The sequence below is a fragment of the Lathamus discolor genome, chromosome 3 (genome assembly GCF_037157495.1).
Source record: "Lathamus discolor isolate bLatDis1 chromosome 3, bLatDis1.hap1, whole genome shotgun sequence".
NCBI classification, from domain to species: Eukaryota; Metazoa; Chordata; class Aves; order Psittaciformes; family Psittacidae; genus Lathamus; species Lathamus discolor.
The window spans coordinates 150,221-171,411 of NC_088886.1; the positions used below are offsets into that span (position 1 = coordinate 150,221).

The 21,191-nt window shown below is 48.6% G+C and overlaps 6 long non-coding RNA genes across 7 annotated transcripts; 1 reads left to right on the forward strand and 5 right to left on the reverse strand.

Annotated features, from left to right (window-relative positions):
- Window positions 1-762: 762 nt before the first annotated feature.
- Window positions 763-1,269, reverse strand: LOC136010801 (uncharacterized). Its single transcript, XR_010611002.1, has 3 exons — window positions 1,192-1,269; window positions 1,045-1,100; window positions 763-804 (listed from the first exon to the last, which is right to left on the reverse strand). It is a non-coding gene; the product is annotated as an uncharacterized LOC136010801 (long non-coding RNA).
- A 1,653-nt stretch (window positions 1,270-2,922) lies between these two features.
- Window positions 2,923-3,809, reverse strand: LOC136010803 (uncharacterized). Its single transcript, XR_010611004.1, has 3 exons — window positions 3,744-3,809; window positions 3,048-3,103; window positions 2,923-2,963 (listed from the first exon to the last, which is right to left on the reverse strand). It is a non-coding gene; the product is annotated as an uncharacterized LOC136010803 (long non-coding RNA).
- Window positions 3,810-5,174: 1,365 nt separating this feature from the next.
- LOC136010802 (uncharacterized) lies at window positions 5,175-5,805 on the reverse strand. Its single transcript, XR_010611003.1, has 4 exons — window positions 5,747-5,805; window positions 5,624-5,662; window positions 5,448-5,539; window positions 5,175-5,360 (listed from the first exon to the last, which is right to left on the reverse strand). It is a non-coding gene; the product is annotated as an uncharacterized LOC136010802 (long non-coding RNA).
- A 6,097-nt stretch (window positions 5,806-11,902) lies between these two features.
- On the reverse strand, window positions 11,903-15,523 carry LOC136010804 (uncharacterized). Of its 2 annotated transcripts, XR_010611005.1 has the most exons (7): window positions 15,113-15,523; window positions 14,742-14,813; window positions 14,002-14,027; window positions 13,022-13,080; window positions 12,899-12,945; window positions 12,719-12,814; window positions 11,903-12,631 (listed from the first exon to the last, which is right to left on the reverse strand). It is a non-coding gene; the product is annotated as an uncharacterized LOC136010804 (long non-coding RNA). The 2 variants fall into 2 exon arrangements; XR_010611006.1 differs by lacking the exons at window positions 14,742-14,813; window positions 15,113-15,523 and adding an exon at window positions 14,183-14,199.
- A 148-nt stretch (window positions 15,524-15,671) lies between these two features.
- On the reverse strand, window positions 15,672-16,668 carry LOC136010805 (uncharacterized). The gene is made up of 3 exons (XR_010611007.1): window positions 16,304-16,668; window positions 15,873-15,923; window positions 15,672-15,800 (listed from the first exon to the last, which is right to left on the reverse strand). It is a non-coding gene; the product is annotated as an uncharacterized LOC136010805 (long non-coding RNA).
- Window positions 16,669-17,933: 1,265 nt separating this feature from the next.
- On the forward strand, window positions 17,934-18,423 carry LOC136011356 (uncharacterized). Its single transcript, XR_010611348.1, has 3 exons — window positions 17,934-17,986; window positions 18,069-18,286; window positions 18,357-18,423. It is a non-coding gene; the product is annotated as an uncharacterized LOC136011356 (long non-coding RNA).
- The last annotated feature ends 2,768 nt before the right edge of the window (window positions 18,424-21,191 follow it).

A 21,191-nucleotide genomic window follows, 5' to 3' on the forward strand; every position in this document is an offset into this window, starting at 1 on the left:
ACCCCCCCCCACCCCCCCAAAGAGAGAGAGCCCGCCCTTCCGGGTAACTCCCAGTTACCTCTCAGGGCATGACTTGCTGTGGTATGGAATACCTCTTTGGCTAGTTCGTGTCAGGTGTTCTGTCTCTGCTTCCTCCCAGCCTCCCCATGTCCCCGACAGAGCATGAGACTCACAGAGTCCTTGGCAAGAATAAACATTACTTAGCAACAATTAAAAACAATCGGTGTTATCAGCTCTCTGCCCAGGCTGGAAGTCAAAACACAGAGCTTGCACCAGTTACTAAGAAGGAGCAAAACTGTTACTGGTAAACCCAGGACACCCTGCCTCGTCATAATCCATCTGTGGGAACCGGTTTCTGGGGAACATCCTAAACACTCTTCTGCCAAAACTAGATGCTGCACCTACCGATGCTCAAACGTAGGCTATGACAAATGTTAACTGTCACAGAGATCATTACGGATAAAAAGCAACAGTCTGATTATAAAAACCCACCACCTTTATTCCAAAGCTCAAGAACTCCAGGTCAGAGAAAACCAGAGACAAACATAAAACTGCCAATAGCCTTATTAACATAGGAAAATACAGACAGAGTAAAGAATAGAGTAAAGGTTATGGTTTCAGGGTTGCTTACCTCACCAACCCCAAAGACCCTTTGAAGATCATCAGCAAAGCAGCTCCAAGAACCATCATGGTGGTAAAAGGTGGCAGACTGAACGTGTGTGTCACCCCCACACAACAACCCACTTACCTTCTCACGGCCCTCCTCCATTGGCGTCTTCACCTCTCCTGAGCTGGCTGCACCACCTGAAAAACAACTCATTGGAAACACACAGAGAAGGTTCAAAGCGGCAACCATGCCTCCCAAAGTCCCACCACCCTCTCCCGTCACTTTACTGCTCATCCACTGGCCTTCGCAGGCCTGCGGCTCTCTTCTTCAAGCCCGTGCACTGGCCACAGAACACAAAAACAAGGAACGTTTCCAATTTCATGAACATTGCAAGACATTCCATCAGCTGCTGCTTCAGTCCGCTAAACATAGCTCACCTGGCCCGAGGCAGCTCCGGCTCGGAGGTCTCGCTTAGCTCCTTGTTCTGCACCTCCTAATTGAAAATAAACAGCAAAGCATAAGCCAGCCAGGAGAGTAAGCTGGGACTTCTTCCTTCTGACACACCAAGTTCACCCCCCTGGTACCTTCAGCTCCGCTCAAGCCTCCCACAGCAGCCTCTCACACGTGGCTATCCATCTCGCCATCTGCAAGAACAACCTGGCATTAGTCACCGCAACGCCAAGCAAAAGCTTAGCCTGCCTCTAAGCCTCAGGCCACACTCGCACCGACACCCAGGTTGACATGCAGTCACACACTGACACAGACCCTCACGCCCTCCGGCTCACACACTAACTCCACATATACTATCACACCCACTCCCGAGCAGACTCTCTGCCCCCGACTCATTCATTACCAGCTTATTCCCAGAGCTCTTCTGTCCATTCACACAGATCATCAGGACTACACAGCTACACTGTGCTTATAAAAACCCACCACCTCCCTTCCAGAGCTCAAGAACTCCAGCTACAGAGAAAACCAGAGAACTCCCAACTACTTCATTAACATGGGAAACTGCAGAGATAGTCAAGGATACTTCTCATGGCTGCCTATCTTACCAACCCCAAGGACCCTGCCAAGACCATCAGCAAACCAGCTCCGACAATCATCACGGCCGCGCGAGCTGGCAGGCTCAACCTTAGCGGGCGTCCCCGCGCAGGCAACGGTCGCCTGGGTGGGATGAGCTTCCGCCTCCCTCACACGGCATGAGGCTCGGGCTTCCATACGCACAAGCAGGCACGCTCTTTGCCACGCAGGGGGCCAGCCCACGTCACAAGAAGTGGCCGACAATGTCTAGGAAGGTCTGCAAGGCTCAGGACTTTTCCAGGCAGTTCTAAAGCACAACTTCCCGGGTAGGCACCAAAGCCGGACTTTTCGGGAAAAGCCCAAGCAGTACACCACAAGAGGGAGCCAAAGAGAACTAACAGTACTTGCCCATCTTGGTGTGTTTCACCACGGACCATTACTTCCTATTGTCCCCGACACAACACCCCAGACTTACGCCCCACAAAGGGCACCTTCGCATCCTGCCGTTTAACTCTCAGTCGCTACCTTCAGTACCGCTAACCATTCCCCTTCCAGGCACGTCCAATTGAGGACTCCCAGTTACAAGCCCTGCTGTGCTTTATGCTTGCAAATCTGGAAAGGAAATTTTCAGCCGGCACTTAGGTGACCGACTCAAGCGCTCAAGATCCAAAGAACAGTGCCAGAGGAACGCGCCGAGCAGCTTGAGCTCAAGGAGCAATGAGGATATCGAGACCTGAAGAGGTGCCCGGACAGAACACAGACCTCTCACACTATAGAACAGTCAAGCTGGAGCTGCCCTGCCCACAGTTCTCTCTTAAGGCTGATTAACCCACTGCCTTTCCCTCGGCCCCATGCCACATTTCAAACACCTTCCTGCTCTCATGACAGGGTACCTCAACCTTGTTATCCCAAACAGGACTCCCTCTACTTAGCTTCCGTAGTGCCGTGGCTCTCAAGACAGCCTCCATGTTCCCAACTCCCACATCAAAGTCCTAGGATCTTGCCACACTTGCCAAGTGGCTTTCCATCATCTGCAACAACAAACAAACGGGAGCACGCTGTGCTGGCTGTCACTACCCCCACCCCAGCCAGCAACGCCAGCGAGTTCCGTAACAAACCTCTGCCCCCTCTGATGCTCCTCGACACGGTGCTCGCATGCTCCACAGTGGTTGCCGAGTCCGATGCCGGGCTTTCTCCTGCCCTCCAGAACCTAGGAGTACAAGGGAGACAAATTACCACCGTGCTTGCGAAAAGCGACCAACCCACAACCCCTATTGTTACCTCCCTGCCTCACCGTGCACACTCATCTGACTCCAGATGTAAAACGCAGGACCTGCAATACCAAACACAAATACTGCACCCCTTTGCCATGATATTCTCAACTCTGAGCAGTCACCCACACACACAACCCACTTACCTTCTCACGGCCCTCCTCCATTGGCGTCTTCACCTCTCCTGAGCTGGCTGCAGCACCTGAAAAACAACTCATTGGAAACACACAGAGAAGGTTCAAAGCGGCAACCATGCCTCCCAAAGTCCCACCGCCCACTCCCGTTGTGGGAATCGCTGGGAGACGAGCTCATCAGATGATGACTGACTAGTCTCGTTTATTGCTAAGCAGATGGATACTTATATACCTTGCTTGCATGTTTATAGTTTGGTTACAGAGAGATAATTGGCTTACAGCTTTTACATGTTACAAGATCATTGGTTTGTAGCTTCTACATTTTTTGCAGCTACACCGTGCACCCCCCCACCATCCTCCTCATGCACTTATCACTTAGTGGCCTTGGCTGTGATTGGTCATAGTATGTTGCTGTTTGCGGTGTCCTTCATTTCCTCATTATCTGGCATGAGAGGTTTGCACCATCTTCTACACAGATGTCTTGTTTCAGCTCGTTGATGGGAGCGTGACCTTTGACCTTTTTTTGACAAGCTAATCCTCCACATCCCGTCACTTTACTGCTCATCCACTGGCCTTCGCAGGCCTGCGGCTCTCTTCTTCAAGCCCGTGCACTGGCCACAGAACACAAAAACAAGGAACGTTTCCAATTTCATGAACATTGCAAGACATTCCATCAGCTGCTGCTTCAGTCCGCTAAACATAGCTCACCTGGCCCGAGGCAGCTCCGGCTCGGAGGTCTCGCTTAGCTCCTTGTTCTGCACCTCCTAATTGAAAATAAACAGCAAAGCATAAGCCAGCCAGGAGAGTAAGCTGGGACTTCTTCCTTCTGACACACCAAGTTCACCCCCCTGGTACCTTCAGCTCCGCTCAAGCCTCCCACAGCAGCCTCTCACACGTGGCTATCCATCTCGCCATCTGCAAGAACAACCTGGCATTAGTCACCGCAACGCCAAGCAAAAGCTTAGCCTGCCTCTAAGCCTCAGGCCACACTCGCACCGACACCCAGGTTGACATGCAGTCACACACTGACACAGACCCTCACGCCCTCCGGCTCACACACTAACTCCACATATACTATCACACCCACTCCCGAGCAGACTCTCTGCCCCCGACTCATTCATTACCAGCTTATTCCCAGAGCTCTTCTGTCCATTCACACAGATCATCAGGACTACACAGCTACACTGTGCTTATAAAAACCCACCACCTCCCTTCCAGAGCTCAAGAACTCCAGCTACAGAGAAAACCAGAGAACTCCCAACTACTTCATTAACATGGGAAACTGCAGAGATAGTCAAGGATACTTCTCATGGCTGCCTATCTTACCAACCCCAAGGACCCTGCCAAGACCATCAGCAAACCAGCTCCGACAATCATCACGGCCGCGCGAGCTGGCAGGCTCAACCTTAGCGGGCGTCCCCGCGCAGGCAACGGTCGCCTGGGTGGGATGAGCTTCTGCCTCCCTCACACGGCATGAGGCTCGGGCTTCCATACTCGCAAGCAGGCACGCTCTTTGCCACGCAGGGGGCCAGCCCACGTCGCAAGAAGTGGCCGACAATGTCTAGGAAGGTCTGCAAGGGTCACGACTTTTCCAGGCAGTTCTAAAGCACATCTTCCCTGGTAGGCACCAAAGCCGGACTTTTCGGGAAAAGCCCAAGCAGTACACCACAAGAGGGAGCCAAAGAGAACTAACAGTACTTGCCCATCTTGGTGTGTTTCACCACGGACCATTACTTCCTATTGTCCCCGACACAACACCCCAGACTTACGCCCCACAAAGGGCACCTTCGCATCCTGCCGTTTAACTCTCAGTCGCTACCTTCAGTACCGCTAACCATTCCCCTTCCAGGCACGTCCAATTGAGGACTCCCAGTTACAAGCCCTGCTGTGCTTTATGCTTGCAAATCTGGAAAGGAAATTTTCAGCCGGCACTTAGGTGACCGACTCAAGCGCTCAAGATCCAAAGAACAGTGCCAGAGGAACGCGCCGAGCAGCTTGAGCTCAAGGAGCAATGAGGATATCGAGACCTGAAGAGGTGCCCGGACAGAACACAGACCTCTCACACTATAGAACAGTCAAGCTGGAGCTGCCCTGCCCACAGTTCTCTCTTAAGGCTGATTAACCCACTGCCTTTCCCTCGGCCCCATGCCACATTTCAAACACCTTCCTGCTCTCATGACAGGGTACCTCAACCTTGTTATCCCAAACAGGACTCCCTCTACTTAGCTTCCGTAGTGCCGTGGCTCTCAAGACAGCCTCCATGTTCCCAACTCCCACATCAAAGTCCTAGGATCTTGCCACACTTGCCAAGTGGCTTTCCATCATCTGCAACAACAAACAAACGGGAGCACGCTGTGCTGGCTGTCACTACCCCCACCCCAGCCAGCAACGCCAGCGAGTTCCGTAACAAACCTCTGCCCCCTCTGATGCTCCTCGACACGGTGCTCGCATGCTCCACAGTGGTTGCCGAGTCCGATGCCGGGCTTTCTCCTGCCCTCCAGAACCTAGGAGTACAAGGGAGACAAATTACCACCGTGCTTGCGAAAAGCGACCAACCCACAACCCCTATTGTTACCTCCCTGCCTCACCGCGCACACTCATCTGACTCCAGATGTAAAACGCAGGACCTGCAATACCAAACACAAATACTGCACCCCTTTGCCATGATATTCTCAACTCTGAGCAGTCACCCACACACACAACCCACTTACCTTCTCACGGCCCTCCTCCATTGGCGTCTTCACCTCTCCTGAGCTGGCTGCAGCACCTGAAAAACAACTCATTGGAAACACACAGAGAAGGTTCAAAGCGGCAACCATGCCTCCCAAAGTCCCACCGCCCTCTCCCGTTGTGGGAATCGCTGGGAGACGAGCTCATCAGATGATGACTGACTAGTCTCGTTTATTGCTAAGCAGATGGATACTTATATACCTTGCTTGCATGTTTATAGTTTGGTTACAGAGAGATAATTGGCTTACAGCTTTTACATGTTACAAGATCATTGGTTTGTAGCTTCTACATTTTTTGCAGCTACACCGTGCACCCCCCCACCATCCTCCTCATGCACTTATCACTTAGTGGCCTTGGCTGTGATTGGTCATAGTATGTTGCTGTTTGCCGGTGTCCTTCATTTCCTCATTATCTGGCGTGAGAGGTTTGCACCATCTTCTACACAGATGTCTTGTTTCAGCTCGTTGATGGGAGCGTGACCTTTGACCTTTTTTTGACAAGCTAATCCTCCACAATTCCCCCTTTTTCTTTATAAAGGAATAAGGACTGAGTCAGGAGTCGTAAACAAGCAGAACAACATTGCAAAGCATAACAAAGTAACAAACCCCCTATAATTATGAGACCTATAACCGTGAAGCAGCTTGTAAAGCAAACGTATATGCAGCTCTATGAAGTGAAACTTCTAAAATCAGCTAAGTATTTCTGAAGCGCTATAAGCGGGTTACATAAAAGATAATTTGACAGACTATACAAAAGGTCTTTGTTTCTGCTAACTCTGGCGAAGATGCCTTATAGACTGACAACCACCACAATATAATTCTACTGTAGGGTCACACTGATGACAAAACTAGAGAGTTATCAAAGCACTTGTTGTATCACCAATCTCAGTTGTACCACTATATGCCTGTGGCCATGGACCAGATCTAGGAGGGCGACTGTGCTCAACGAAAGCTCTGTGTTGACTAAGGAGTTAAGTTCTTCTATTAGTGGCTGTAGCGCTCGGCGCAAGCAACGCTCCTCCCGGGCCTGCGAGTCAGGGTCCATACACTAGCTCAGAGACGCCGTCACTGGAGCTTCTGCAACAGCTGGTCTTAGTCACTTGGATGGTACCCACAAGGGTCCTGCAGGAGCACAAACAGGCGTAACCACGGCCCAGATATATTACTTCTGCCAGTCCCTGCCACAAATCTGTATTAGGATCTCGATAGTACGCCTTAAAAGAAGGCTTTATCTTCTGTTTGTACAAAGTGCTTAATAACCGCTGGAGTTTGTTCATCACCAAAGACGCATAAATAATTTAACGTAATTTCACCCATGTAATCAGCATTGATGACACCTGGAACAATGAATAGTCCTTTCAACGCAGATGATGATCTCCCCAGTAGCAAGGCTAGTCTCATAGATTCTTTTAACAATTCTGGACCTAGCTGGACTTGAGCCTCCTTAGTGGAGAACTGTCCAGTTCCCATAAGGTGTTGTAATTGCACCCCAATCAGGGGATCTCCCTGGCCTTGCTGAACTGCAACTGCCTCTTGACAGGTTTTCTGCCAATACATGTTCCATAACAACAACTGCGAAGGGGTGAGGATCAATTTCACAATACTTTTAATATAACAACAAATCTGTTCCCCAAATATATGACAACATCTGCCTAGTGGGTTCAAACTGAATGCCTGTAGAAATAACAGTTTGCCTTAACTGAGATAGCAATTTCAATTTAAGGGAGACATTTCAGCATTTACTGCCTGACCTTGAGCGTTAATCTGGTACTTAACAGGAAAGGCGAGAATCTTTTCCTGCAACGCCTGCAAACAATCAAAATCATTGTTTGACAGAGCCTCTCTCTGAATAGATTTCCAATCTATCACCTGGATTCGCATTTGTCTACCTGTGCTCTGCAACTTTACCTTCCTTTCTTCTCTCCCCCCCCCCTTTTTTTTTTTTTTTTTTTTTTTTCAAAAGTTGTTCACTCTGCTTTGCACGGCTACAAACAGCAGCCTGCTCGGCAGCAGCTACAGCTGCCTGCCTGCTTCAGCAGCAGCCATAAATACCTGTCAGCAACCGCACTTTTGCATTAACCCTTTCTTGCCTGAAATGTTAAACCACTACCTGTTAAAAACTTTTACATGAACACGATAACAAAAAAAAAATACATAGAACACTATCTGCTCTCATTACACACACACACACACATACGTATGCATATGGGATCCCACAAGCACATTTCACACAACTACAATATTTGAAACACAAAATCCAGACAATCATTACTCGCACTACACAGTCCCACGTACAGGACGTGGCACAAGGACTCTGTGAAGACTATCAGGAAACCAGCTCCAACAAGCACCATCGCAGTGTGAGGTGGCAGGCTCAGCCCTAGCGAGCGTCCCCGCAGAGGCTCTGCCTCCCTCACATCGCATGAGGCTAGGGCTTTTATACTGATCAAAATGCACACTCATTCTGACACAGGTGGCCAGTCTATGTCAGAAGAAGTGGCCAGCAATATCTATAAAGGTTTCCAAGCATCAATAGAATCATAGACATATTTGCTAACTTCTAGTACATGAGTATCACAGACAGACTGTATCAAATGAGTTGTATATGGGACCCCAAGTCCACAGTCCGCCACAGTCCGCCCGATACCCCTGATAAGGGCATATCAGAGACCTTCCCACCGCGGGTCTTGATCCAGCACATACATCACAGGGAAAGCACACAATACACCTGCATCCCCCACCCATCTCGCTTCTCCCTTTACAGCTGTCCATTTATCATGAGGATCTGGGGGATATAAATTAGGCTTCTTTTCCAGCTCCATGTCAAAAGGATCATCCAGGTCAGCATCAGAATTAACAGGCATCAGAACTTCAGGAGCAGCAACAGCAGCCTGATGAGCACGCACAGGCTCTTTCTTGGGGTCAATAGGGTCTGGGTCAAAAAGAGTGTCTTCATCTCTGTTTTCAGACTTTGCAGCCACGGCGGCAACTGGCAGAGGCTCAAGGGTGGCCGGGGGGGGGGACGGGACACTGGGTTCCATTTGCTTAATTTCTGTAGGGATCTTTTGAGGTTGTGAAGTTACAAGTGTTATTTCTACAGAGGTTGCCAGGTCCAAGCCAAGGCTTCTGCTGGTTGCGGGTTGCAAGGGGGTGGAATCATCTGAGCTGCAGCGGCAACTTGTTTCTGCACGCGGCCGTTGGTGTACGCGCTCCTGTTGCAGTTTTGTAAAGCACATTGTTTTAACATGGCTCCCTTCATGTAGTCTGGGACGCCTGCTTTCTCAATAGCTGCAGCAGCTCTGTCTATAAAGGACCCAAATGATTCGTCTCGTCCTTGCTTGATAGCCATATATGAAAGCACACCTCCTGGGTCCTTAACTTGGTTAATAGCTTGCCGTACCAAATTCATAGCTGCTCTACACTTATCAGGTCCTAATAAAGCTTGTGCCTCGGTTCTAAAAAACGGTCCTGTACCCATTAACTCATCCAGGGTTACCCCGTAAAGGGGATCCCCAGGTTGTCTTTGTATAGCTACGAATCCATGAGCCAGATTTTGCCAATGAGCGTTAAAAAGCAACTGCTAATGTTGTGAGAATATAAGCTTAGCAATACTCTTGCAATCGGATGGTAGCAAAATATGAGCAGTCCAGATATAATCTAACATCTGCTTTACCGGCTCACTGGTGACTCCAAATTGACTGGCCGTCGCTCGTAATTGTGATAACAGTTTCCAATCTAAAGGGGTAACAGTTGCCATCAAACCACCCTGGTGTTGCTGAAAAGTCACCGGGCATGCCAAGGAGGTCGCCACCTCATTGTCCCCCTTTTCAAGGCTGTCCTTAGCCACCGCTGCCCAAGCCTCCCTTCTTTCTTTAGCTATGGCCTCCACTAGGTCACTTTCTGCCCCAGGGATAGGCTCATTGCTTGAAAGAGGGTTAACAGAGGGCTTTTCTGGTTTTAGAGTCGTAGTGGTGGGGGGAGCTGTTGGTTCCGAAACTGAGGGGCTTGCTCCAGTGTCATCTGCATTTTGTGGAGATGGCAACATCACTTGTGAAAAAGCAGATGGCATTGGAATGGAGGAAGGCCAGTCAATTTCATAACTTCTGTTTTTTGCCTGAGCCGTGAGTGCCTGCTCGGCAGCTTTCTTTTCTGCCTGATATTGTAAAAGTTCATTATGTACCACCCGCCATAATTTACCTAACTTTGACTTTAACATCTCTAAAATAGTTCTCCAAATCACCAACAAATGTTTCACAGTGTCACTGCCTTCTGTGGCTGCGTTCTTCGGAGCTTTCCCGATCCCTGCTGTCTTCCCAGCCTTTTGTTTTAACAGGGTATTATATATAGCTTGCCAAATCTTATCTCCAAATTTTCGCCTTTCTGCTAATTTATGGACAGTGTGAGGGTTAACAAAACATCCCTTAGACTGTCCATAAGCTAACAGTCCCTGCAGCTCTTTCTGCAGGCCGATCCCTTTAACCTGCCGCTTTTGTAAGAAGGCAGTAAATAAATCATACGCCGCTTGCCTTTCCATACCTTAGCGCGCTCGTTGCAGCCCCTTCAGGTTTCGGCGGCGCGTATCGGCCGGGCTCGTCTATACGGTCACCCAGGGTCCGGCGCTTAAAATCCTGAGATCTTGGCGCTTTGACCGTCCTGTGGCTGCGATCGGGACCCGAGCAGAACTTACATCGTCCCACCGTGGTGTTCGAGGGATCGCGTCGGGGTCACCATTTGTGGGAATCGCTGGGAGACGAGCTCATCAGATGATGACTGACTAGTCTCGTTTATTGCTAAGCAGATGGATACTTATATACCTTGCTTGCATGTTTATAGTTTGGTTACAGAGAGATAATTGGCTTACAGCTTTTACATGTTACAAGATCATTGGTTTGTAGCTTCTACATTTTTTGCAGCTACACCGTGCACCCCCCCACCATCCTCCTCATGCACTTATCACTTAGTGGCCTTGGCTGTGATTGGTCATAGTATGTTGCTGTTTGCCGGTGTCCTTCATTTCCTCATTATCTGGCGTGAGAGGTTTGCACCATCTTCTACACAGATGTCTTGTTTCAGCTCGTTGATGGGAGCGTGACCTTTGACCTTTTTTTGACAAGCTAATCCTCCACATCCCGTCACTTTACTGCTCATCCACTGGCCTTCGCAGGCCTGCGGCTCTCTTCTTCAAGCCCGTGCACTGGCCACAGAACACAAAAACAAGGAACGTTTCCAATTTCATGAACATTGCAAGACATTCCATCAGCTGCTGCTTCAGTCCGCTAAACATAGCTCACCTGGCCCGAGGCAGCTCCGGCTCGGAGGTCTCGCTTAGCTCCTTGTTCTGCACCTCCTAATTGAAAATAAACAGCAAAGCATAAGCCAGCCAGGAGAGTAAGCTGGGACTTCTTCCTTCTGACACACCAAGTTCACCCCCCTGGTACCTTCAGCTCCGCTCAAGCCTCCCACAGCAGCCTCTCACACGTGGCTATCCATCTCGCCATCTGCAAGAACAACCTGGCATTAGTCACCGCAACGCCAAGCAAAAGCTTAGCCTGCCTCTAAGCCTCAGGCCACACTCGCACCGACACCCAGGTTGACATGCAGTCACACACTGACACAGACCCTCACGCCCTCCGGCTCACACACTAACTCCACATATACTATCACACCCACTCCCGAGCAGACTCTCTGCCCCCGACTCATTCATTACCAGCTTATTCCCAGAGCTCTTCTGTCCATTCACACAGATCATCAGGACTACACAGCTACACTGTGCTTATAAAAACCCACCACCTCCCTTCCAGAGCTCAAGAACTCCAGCTACAGAGAAAACCAGAGAACTCCCAACTACTTCATTAACATGGGAAACTGCAGAGATAGTCAAGGATACTTCTCATGGCTGCCTATCTTACCAACCCCAAGGACCCTGCCAAGACCATCAGCAAACCAGCTCCGACAATCATCACGGCCGCGCGAGCTGGCAGGCTCAACCTTAGCGGGCGTCCCCGCGCAGGCAACGGTCGCCTGGGTGGGATGAGCTTCTGCCTCCCTCACACGGCATGAGGCTCGGGCTTCCATACTCGCAAGCAGGCACGCTCTTTGCCACGCAGGGGGCCAGCCCACGTCACAAGAAGTGGCCGACAATGTCTAGGAAGGTCTGCAAGGGTCACGACTTTTCCAGGCAGTTCTAAAGCACATCTTCCCGGGTAGGCACCAAAGCCGGACTTTTCGGGAAAAGCCCAAGCAGTACACCACAAGAGGGAGCCAAAGAGAACTAACAGTACTTGCCCATCTTGGTGTGTTTCACCACGGACCATTACTTCCTATTGTCCCCGACACAACACCCCAGACTTACGCCCCACAAAGGGCACCTTCGCATCCTGCCGTTTAACTCTCAGTCGCTACCTTCAGTACCGCTAACCATTCCCCTTCCAGGCACGTCCAATTGAGGACTCCCAGTTACAAGCCCTGCTGTGCTTTTTGCTTGCAAATCTGGAAAGGAAATTCTCAGCCGGCACTTAGGTGACCGACTCAAGCGCACAGCTTACACCCCAGACTTATGCCCCACAAAGGACACCTTCGCATCCTGCCATTTAACTGTGAGGCACTACCTTCACTAGAGCTGACCATTTACCTCCCAGGCACCTCTGTCTGCGTCCTCAGACATTCTAGGTCTAATATTCAATTGGAATGCTTTATCTCAAATCCCTTCCTGCCATTTTGACCTTGCCCCCCACCCCCCTCGCCTCCTGCAGGAGGTCCTCTCCTTAGCGTGCGTAGTGCCATGCGTCTCAAGGCCGCCTCTATGCTCTGAACTCCAACAGCAGACGCCAGCCATGTTGTTGCCCTTGCCAAGTTGATCTTCATCATCTGCCAGAAACAAACAAACAAAGGGCAACAGGTTGTGCTGGCCGTCATCTCCAGCATCCCAGCCATCCAGCCCAGGCTGGTCCTTACCAATGGTCTGCCTCTTCCCAAGCTGCTCAACACTGTGCTTGCCTGTCCCAAAGCGATTCCCGAGTCTGATACCAGGTCTCTCTTCCCCTGCGTGCTCTAGGAGTTCAACAGAACCCAATTACCATGGTTCTTGCGTAAGTGACCGACTCCACAATCCTTCTGCTTAACTCCCCCACTCACCTCAAGCACTTCTCCAACTCCCAACGTAGAGGGCGAGACCTGCAAAACTAAACACAAATACTGAATCTTTTTGCCAGGTTGTTCTAAACATGGGGACACCACACTCAAAATCAAACCCCTTACCTTTTCATAGCTGGAACTGGAAGCTGGATGAACACCCTGGAAGGCTCCTGCTGATGTGACTGAAAAAAAAAGCTGTTCTCTGCTTTATGTTTCTAAGTAATGAACACAAATGCCTGACCAGCTTTTAAACAACCAACACAAACACTCAGTATATAAAGGACTAAGTTCGAAGAACAGTCTTAACACTTTCAGTTCTAGCAGTGAGTTGGAAGCACCAAGACAGCTCACAAACAAATGCACTCATTTAAAGAGTCAGGCTGTACTACCCTGCCCAGTATAAGATAGTGCTAAAAAACATCCCACTTGCTTTTTTTTTTGTCCCTGTAGTATATTTCAAATATCTTTCTGCTATCCTGATGCTGTTTCCATTATCTATTATGTGGAAAACGAGTCTTTCTGCTTAGTTTTTATAGTGTTTTAAGTCTCTAACCAAAATTATTGCTCGTATCTCCCACACTAGACACATGGGTGTTTACTGCATCCACGCAACTAATTTTCATTATCTGCAGTAACAGGTAAAGAGAAAAAAAAAAAGTAACTAAAAGTTCTGCCACACAACATTCTGTAGACAAAGACGAGAAGATTCCCTGAAGTGTTTATTATATGCAGACTGTAAGGAACAAGTGCTCTCTGTATTTTAGAGTTTTAAAATGAGAAATTTACAAGCTGAAAAGTATTCTTTTACTTTTCCCTGCCAAAAGTCATGAGTTACTTAACATCTACTACATCCCAAAAACACATTAATAATAAGTTTTGGTATTTTTTAAACCAAGTGTCCAACTTAGTTTTTGAAAGAGCATAGACTCGAAGGCACTCTTGAAATAACTCTTAACTGTATAAATGGTATGTTTGGTCAGTAACCACTATTATAACTATTCTATGACAAATAAAACCAACAAAAAACAAGTAATAAGAACATAAACCATAAACAATTGTTTTCATAAGTTCTGTAGCTGAGAGCAAGAAAAATAATCACTTACCTGAACACCACCAATAACAACAGCACCTAAAATAAAACCACAACACAAAAAAATTTGTTAATATATAAATAAGTAAAAACCAAGACAACTTGAAATACTTAGAAAAAATCATTTCAAAGAACTCAAAAAACAAAAGCAATACACAAAACATTAAAACCACAAAACACCCCAAAGACCTTACCTTGAATAGCATCAAATCCTCAAGAAGACCCTTACTCCGAAGCTGTGCCTTATATACCCCAGGCCCTACCCACAACCCCCTCCAGTGCCCTGGCTCAGGTGTGGGGCAAACCAGCTGCTGGGATAAAAACAGCCTGACAAGGTGCACCTGGTTTTTGTTGTTTTGGGTTTGGTTTTTTGGCTGCTCTCTAGTTTAACTTTTTGGGTTTCTTTTTGGGGCTTAGATTTACATTCAAAATTCTCAGATTCTATAGCTTCACTTTTATGATGAAGTGATGCGAGCCTTTTCTGTAACTCTACTTTGCCTTTACATTATGCTCACCTACTCCAAATCTACTGCATAATACTATGCTGGGCTTCTCATGCACTCTAGGACCTAGGAGTACAATACAAAGAAATGACCATGGTGCTTGCAAAAAGTGACCCACCCCCACAACCATTATAGTTACCTCCTCAACTCACGTCAAACACTCATCTGACTGCAGAAGTAGAACCCAGGGCCTGCAATAACCAACACTACTACTGAAACCTTTGCCATGTTATTCTCAGCTCTTACTCACCACTCACGCAGACAACCTTCTCACAGCCCTCCTCAGCTGGCAGCTTCACCTCTCTTGATTTAAGTGTGGCACCTAAAACAGAAATGGAAACAGGCACTCATGGAGAGAAAAACAGAAGCTTTGGCCGACCCTGAAATAAGTTGCTACTGGGGTGTTCCAAGCATGGCTCATCTTGACTGAGTCATCTGAATGTTATTTTTTAGCTCGAGTGTAAGGATGAGTTTGAGCCAGGGAGTCTTAGCCAGGTAGTCAGAACCAAGAATTCTGTGTTAGAATCAACTTGAGATTTGTGTGGATGCATGAGCCAGTCAGTGTCAGACTGAGCCTAAGTGAGTGTGAGGAGAAGTCAGCGCCAGAGAACGCCTGTGCACCTTAAACGCGAGTATGAGTCTGAGCCAGTCTGTGTGAGAGGGAGCCTGCACTGTCTGCCAGTCTTGAATATGAGTCTAAGCCAATGAAAGCCAGAAAATTAAAGCCGGGGAGCAGGCAATGAACCAGAACCAGATGAAACAAGACCCAGCTGTGGATCGTCAGGGTGCTCTTATCCCAGCTGGGGGTTTGCCTCACCCCTGACCCAGGTCACTGAGGGAAGGGCTGTGGGTGACACCCTCCCTCCCTAACACAGTCAAGCTGTAGCTGCCCTACCCATGTAAGCTCATGCTACAGAGTAACCCCCTGCCTTTCCCTCAGCCCCATGCTACATTTCAAACCCCTTCCTGCCATCCGGACCTTGTCCCCCACCCTCCAGCCCCAAGCAGCAGTCCCTCTACTTAGCTTCCATAGTGCCATGGGTTTCAAGCTGGCCTCGATGCTCAGAACACCCACATCAGAGTCCTGTGATCTTGCCACAGCTGCCAAGTTTCTCTTTATCACCTGCAGCAAACAAACGAGCAAACAGGAACACACTGTGCTGGCCACCATCATCACCACCACCCCACCCACCAGTGCTGGCCTGCTCTGTAACAGCCCTCTTCCTCCTTCAAAGCTCATCAACATTGTGCTTGCCTGTTCCAAACCCACAGTGGAGTCCGACACTGAGCCTCTCCTCACCTCCAGGTCCTAGGAGTACAATAGAGACAAATGATCACCCTGCTTGCAAAAAGTGACCGACCCCACTATCCTTCTCCTTACCTGTCTGACTCACTTCAAGCACTCATCCGACTCCAAAGGTAGAGGGCAGCCCTGCAACACCGAGCACAAATACTGAACCCCTTTGCCATGCTCTCCTCAACAATTAAGCACCCCCAACACACACAACCCCCGATCTTCTCATAGCCCTCCTGAGTTTGCAGCTTCACCTCCCTCGAGTTATCTGCAGCACCTAGAAAAGGGAACATGCACACACTGACAGAGATACAGAAGCTGCACCCTTCCCTCAGGAAGTCCCATCTCTCTCTCCTGTCACTTTACTACTCATCCACTAGCCCTCAGAGCTTTTCCATCCCTTTATTCTAACGTGTACACCCCCTGGAATACACCACCAACAAAAAGTAATTACAGCTTTATGAAAATGACAAGACCCTAAAATAAATTGCTGCTTGGGTGTTCTAAGCTTTGCTCACCTTGGCTAAATCACCTGAATGTCTTTGTTTAGTTAGAATGTGAGAGCTAGTCTGAACCAGGAAGCCTGTGTTAGTCTCGATGTGAGACTCGTGTGGTTGGGTGAGCCAGTCAATGCCAAATTGAGCCTAAATCTGAACTAGAGTGTCTGTGCTGTTTAAGTATATGAGCCTGAGCCAGTCTGTGTGGAAGAAAACCTCTTTGAGACTAAGCCCTAGAATGTGAGACAGAAAACCCCCACCCAGTCTGAAACCAAGTATAGTTTTGAGCCCAGCTTCATAAAAGTGAAGCTATGAAATCTGAGAATTTTGAATGTAAATCTAAGCCCCAAAAAGAAACCCAAGAAGTTAAAATCAGAGAGCAGCCAAGAAACCAAACCCAAAACAACAAAAACCAGGTGCACCTTGTCAGGCTGTTTTTATCCCAGCAGCTGGTTTGCCCCACACCTGAGCCAGGGCACTGGAGGGGGTTGTGGGTAGGGCCTGGGGTATATAAGGCACAGCTTCAGAGTAAGGGTCTTCTTTAGGATTTGTTGCTATTCAAGGTGAGGTCTTTGGGGTGTTTTGTGGTTTTAATGATGTGTGTATTGCTTTTGTTTTTTGAGTTCTTTGAAATGATTTTTTCTGAGCTAAATTTTTTAAACTGTCTTTGGTTTTGCATCTTCTTGTATTAATGAATTTTTTTGTGCTGTGGTTTTACTTAAGATGCTGTTGTTAGTGGTGGTGTTCAGGTAAGTGTTTTTATTGCTCTTAGCCACAGAACTTAAAGAAAAATTTGTTTACAATTTATGTTCTTATTACTTGTCTTTTATTTCTCATAAAATAGTTATAACAGTGGTTACTAAACAAACATTCCATTTATATGTTTAAGAGTTACTTCAAGAGTGCCTTTGGGTTTGTGCTCTTTCAAAAACTAAGTTGGACACTTGGGTCTAAAGAATAACAAACATAATATTAATGTTCTTTTAGGATGTAGTGACTGTTAAATAACTGATGACTTTTGGCAGGGAAAGATAAAAGAATGCTTTTCAGCTTGTATATTTCTCATTTTAAAACTCTAAATTACAGAGTGCTTGTTCATTACAGTCTGCATATAATAAATATTTCAGGGAATTTCCTTGTCTTAGTCTACAGAATGTTGTGTGGCAGTTCTTTTATTTTTTCCTTTTACTCCTGTTACTGCAAATGATAAAAATAAATTGGGTGGGTGCAGTAAACACCCATGTGTCTAGTGTGGGAGATCTGAGCAACAACTTTAGTTTGAGACTTATGACACTATAAAAACTAAGCAGAAAGAAAAGTTTTCCACGGAACAGACGGGGGAAACAGCATCAGGATAGCAGAAAGAGATTTGAAATACACCATGGGGATGAGAAAAAATAAGTGGGACTTTTTTTAGCACCATCTTATAGTGGGCAGGGTAGTACAGCTTGACTGTTTTAATGAGTGCATTAGCTTGTGAGCTGTTTTGGTGCTTCCAACTCACTGCTAGAACTGAAAGTGTTAAGCTTGTTCTTGGAACTTAGTCCTTTATATACTGAGTGCTTGTGTTGGCTGGTTAAAAGCTGGTCAGGCATTCGTGTTCCTTACTTACAAACATAAAGCAGAGGACAGCTTTTTTTTTCAGTCACATCAGCAGGAGCCTTCTAAGGGTTTCATCCAGCTTCCAGTTCCAGCTATGAAAAGGTAAAGGGTTTCATTTTGTGTGATGCCCTCATGTTTAAAAGAACATAGCAAAAAGATTCAGTATTTGTGTTTGGTATTGCAGGTCTTGTCTTTTATGTTGGGAGTCGGATGAGTGCTTGAAGTGAGTCAGAGGGATAAGCAGAAGGATTGTGGAGTCGGTCACTTAAGCAAGAACCATGGCAGTTCGCTTTTGCTGAATTCCTAGGGCACGCAGGGGAGAAGAGGCCCTGCATCAGACTCTGGAGTTGCTTTGAGACAAGCAAGCATGGTGTGAGGAGCTTGGGAGGAGGCAGAAGGAAGGTAAGGAAAAGGCTGGGATGATGGAGATGATGGCCAGCACAACGTGTTGCCCTTTTTTTGTTTCTGTCAGATGATGAAGAGCAACTTGGCAAGGGCAGCAACATGACTGGCGTCTGCTGTGGGAGTTCTGAGCAGAGAGGCGGACTGGGGAAGAATAGCACTACGCAAGGTAAGTAGAGGGCCTCCTGTAGGAAGCGAAGCCGTGGGGGACAATGTCAGAATGGCAGGAAGAGGTTTGAGATCTAGCATTCCAATGTAGTATTTAAGCCAGAAAGTCTGAAAACAGTCGAGGGTGCCTGTAGGCAAATGGTTAGCTCAAGTGAAAGCCAAAATGTGCTGCACTGGGCTAAACTCTTCTTGGGTGGACTTAATTGCCCTAATCCTAACCCTAACCCAGCCCGCTTTAGCCCACTTCAGACCAGCCCAGCACACTTTAGAACACTTCAGCCTAGTTTATCACAATTCTCATCTATCCAGAACACTTTGTCACAGTTAAGCCCAATTCAGACCAGTCCAGCCCACTTTAGCCCAACGCAGCCCAGCCCACTACAGTTTAGCCCACTTTAGCCCTTCCCAGACCAACGTAGCGTACTTTAGGCCAGCTCAGTCCAGCCCAGTTTAGCCCAATCCATCTTATCCCTGCCCAATTTAACCCAGTTCAGCCCACTTTACAGCCCAGCCCACTGCAGCTCAGTGCAGAGAAGCTGAGCCCAATTAGGCCCAGTTTAGCGCAATTCAGCCCGGTTTAGCACAGCCCAGCCCAGCCAAGACATGATCAGCCACTTCAAGCCACTTTACCTCAGTTCAGCCCAGCCCAGCAAAATTTACTCCAATCCGGCCCAGTCCAGTCACTTTCAGACAAGCTCAGATCTGTCTAACCCAGTGAAGCCCCCTTCAGCCCACTTCAGCCACTCCAGCACCGTTCAGCCCAGTTTGGCCCACTTCAGGAGAGTTTAGACCACTTTGGCCCACTTCAGACCAGTCCAGCCCAGTTTAGCCCACTTCAACACAGTTTAGCCTTGTCCAGCCCAGCAGAGCCCAGCCCACCCTCGCTTGCTACAGGCAAAACGGCTCGTTTGCTACACAGCATGGCTTGGCACTACTTTGACCCAATTCAGACCAGTCCAGCCCACTTTAGCTCAGTCCAGTGCAATTAAGCCCACCCAAGAACAGTTTAGCCCAGTCCAGCACATTTTGGCCCACTTCAGACCTCTCCAGACCACTTTAGCCCAGCACAGCCCAGTTTAGCCCAGTGCACACCAGTCCAGCCCAGCTTATCTCACTTCAGACACTTTACCCCACTTCAGTCCAGGCCACATTAGCCCTGTCCAGCTCACCCCAGCCCCTTCAGCCCAATTCAGCCCAGCGCAGCCAGCTTTAGCAAAGTCCGTTCCACTTTAGCCCAGCACACTTTAGCCCACTTCAGACCAGTTTTGCCCTGGCCAGACCAACTTAACTCAGCCCAGCCCTGTTCAGACCTGTCCCAACCAATTTAGCACAGTTCAGCAGGGTTTAGCCCAATTCAGACCACCCACCACACCTTAGCCCTCTTGAGCCCACTTCAGCCACACTTCAGACCAGTTCAGCCCACTTTAGCCCAACGCAGCCCAGCCCACTACAGTTTAGCCCACTTTAGCCCTTCCCAGTCCAAAGTAGCGTACTTTAGGCCAGCTCAGTCCAGCCCAGTCCATCTTATCCCTGCCCAATTTAACCCAGTTCAGCCCACTTTACAGCCCAGCCCACTGCAGCTCAGCGCAGACAAGCTGAGCCCAATTAGGCCCACTTTAGCACAGTTCAGCCTGCTTTAGCACAGCCCAGCCAAGACATGATCAGCCACTTCAAGCCAGTTTACCTCAGTTCAGCCCAGTTCAGCCCAGCCCAGCAAAATTTACTCCAATTCGGCCCAGTCCAGTCACTTTCACACAAGCTCAGATCTGTCTAACCCAGTGAAGCCCCCTTCAGCCCACTTCAGCCACTCCAGCACCGTTCAGCCCAGTTTGGCCCACTTCAGGAGAGTTTAGACCACTTTGGCCCACTTCAGACCAGTCCAGCCCAGTTTAGCCCACTTCAACACAGTTTAGCCTTGTCCAGCCCAGCAGAGCCCAGCCCACCCTCGCTTGCTACAGGCAAAACGGCTCGTTTGCTACACAGCATGGCTTGGCACTACTTTGGCCCAATTCAGACCAGTCCAGCCCACTTTAGCTCAGTCCGGTGCAATTAAGCCCACCCAAGAACAGTTTAGCCCAGTCCAGCACATTTTGGCCCACTTCAGACCTCTCCAGACCACTTTAGCCCAGCACAGCCCAGTTTAGCCCAGTGCACACCAGTCCAGCCCAGCTTATCTCACTTCAGACACTTTACCCCACTTCAGTCCAGGCCACATTAGCCCTGTCCAGCTCACCCCAGCCCCTTCAGCCCACTTCAGCCCAGCGCAGCCAGCTTTAGCAAAGTCCGTTCCACTTTAGCCCAGCCCACTTTAGCCCACTTCAGACCAGTTTTGCCCTGGCCAGACCAACTTAGCTCAGCCCAGCCCAGTTCAGACCTGTCCCAACCAATTTAGCACAGTTCTGCAGCGTTTAGCCCAATTCAGACCATCCAGCACACCATAGCCCTTTTGAGCACACTTCAGCCCACTTCAGACCAGCCCAGCACACTTTAGACCAGTTCAGCCTAGTTTATCCCAATTCACATCTATCCAGAACACTTTGTCACAGTTAAGCCCAATTCAGACCAGTCCAGCCCACTTTAGCCCAACGCAGCCCAGCCCACTACAGTTTAGCCCACTTTAGCCCTTCCCAGACCAACGTAGCGTACTTTAGGCCAGCTCAGTCCAGCCCACTTTAGCCCAATCCATCTTATCCCTGCCCAATTTAACCCAGTTCAGCCCACTTCACAGCCCAGCCCA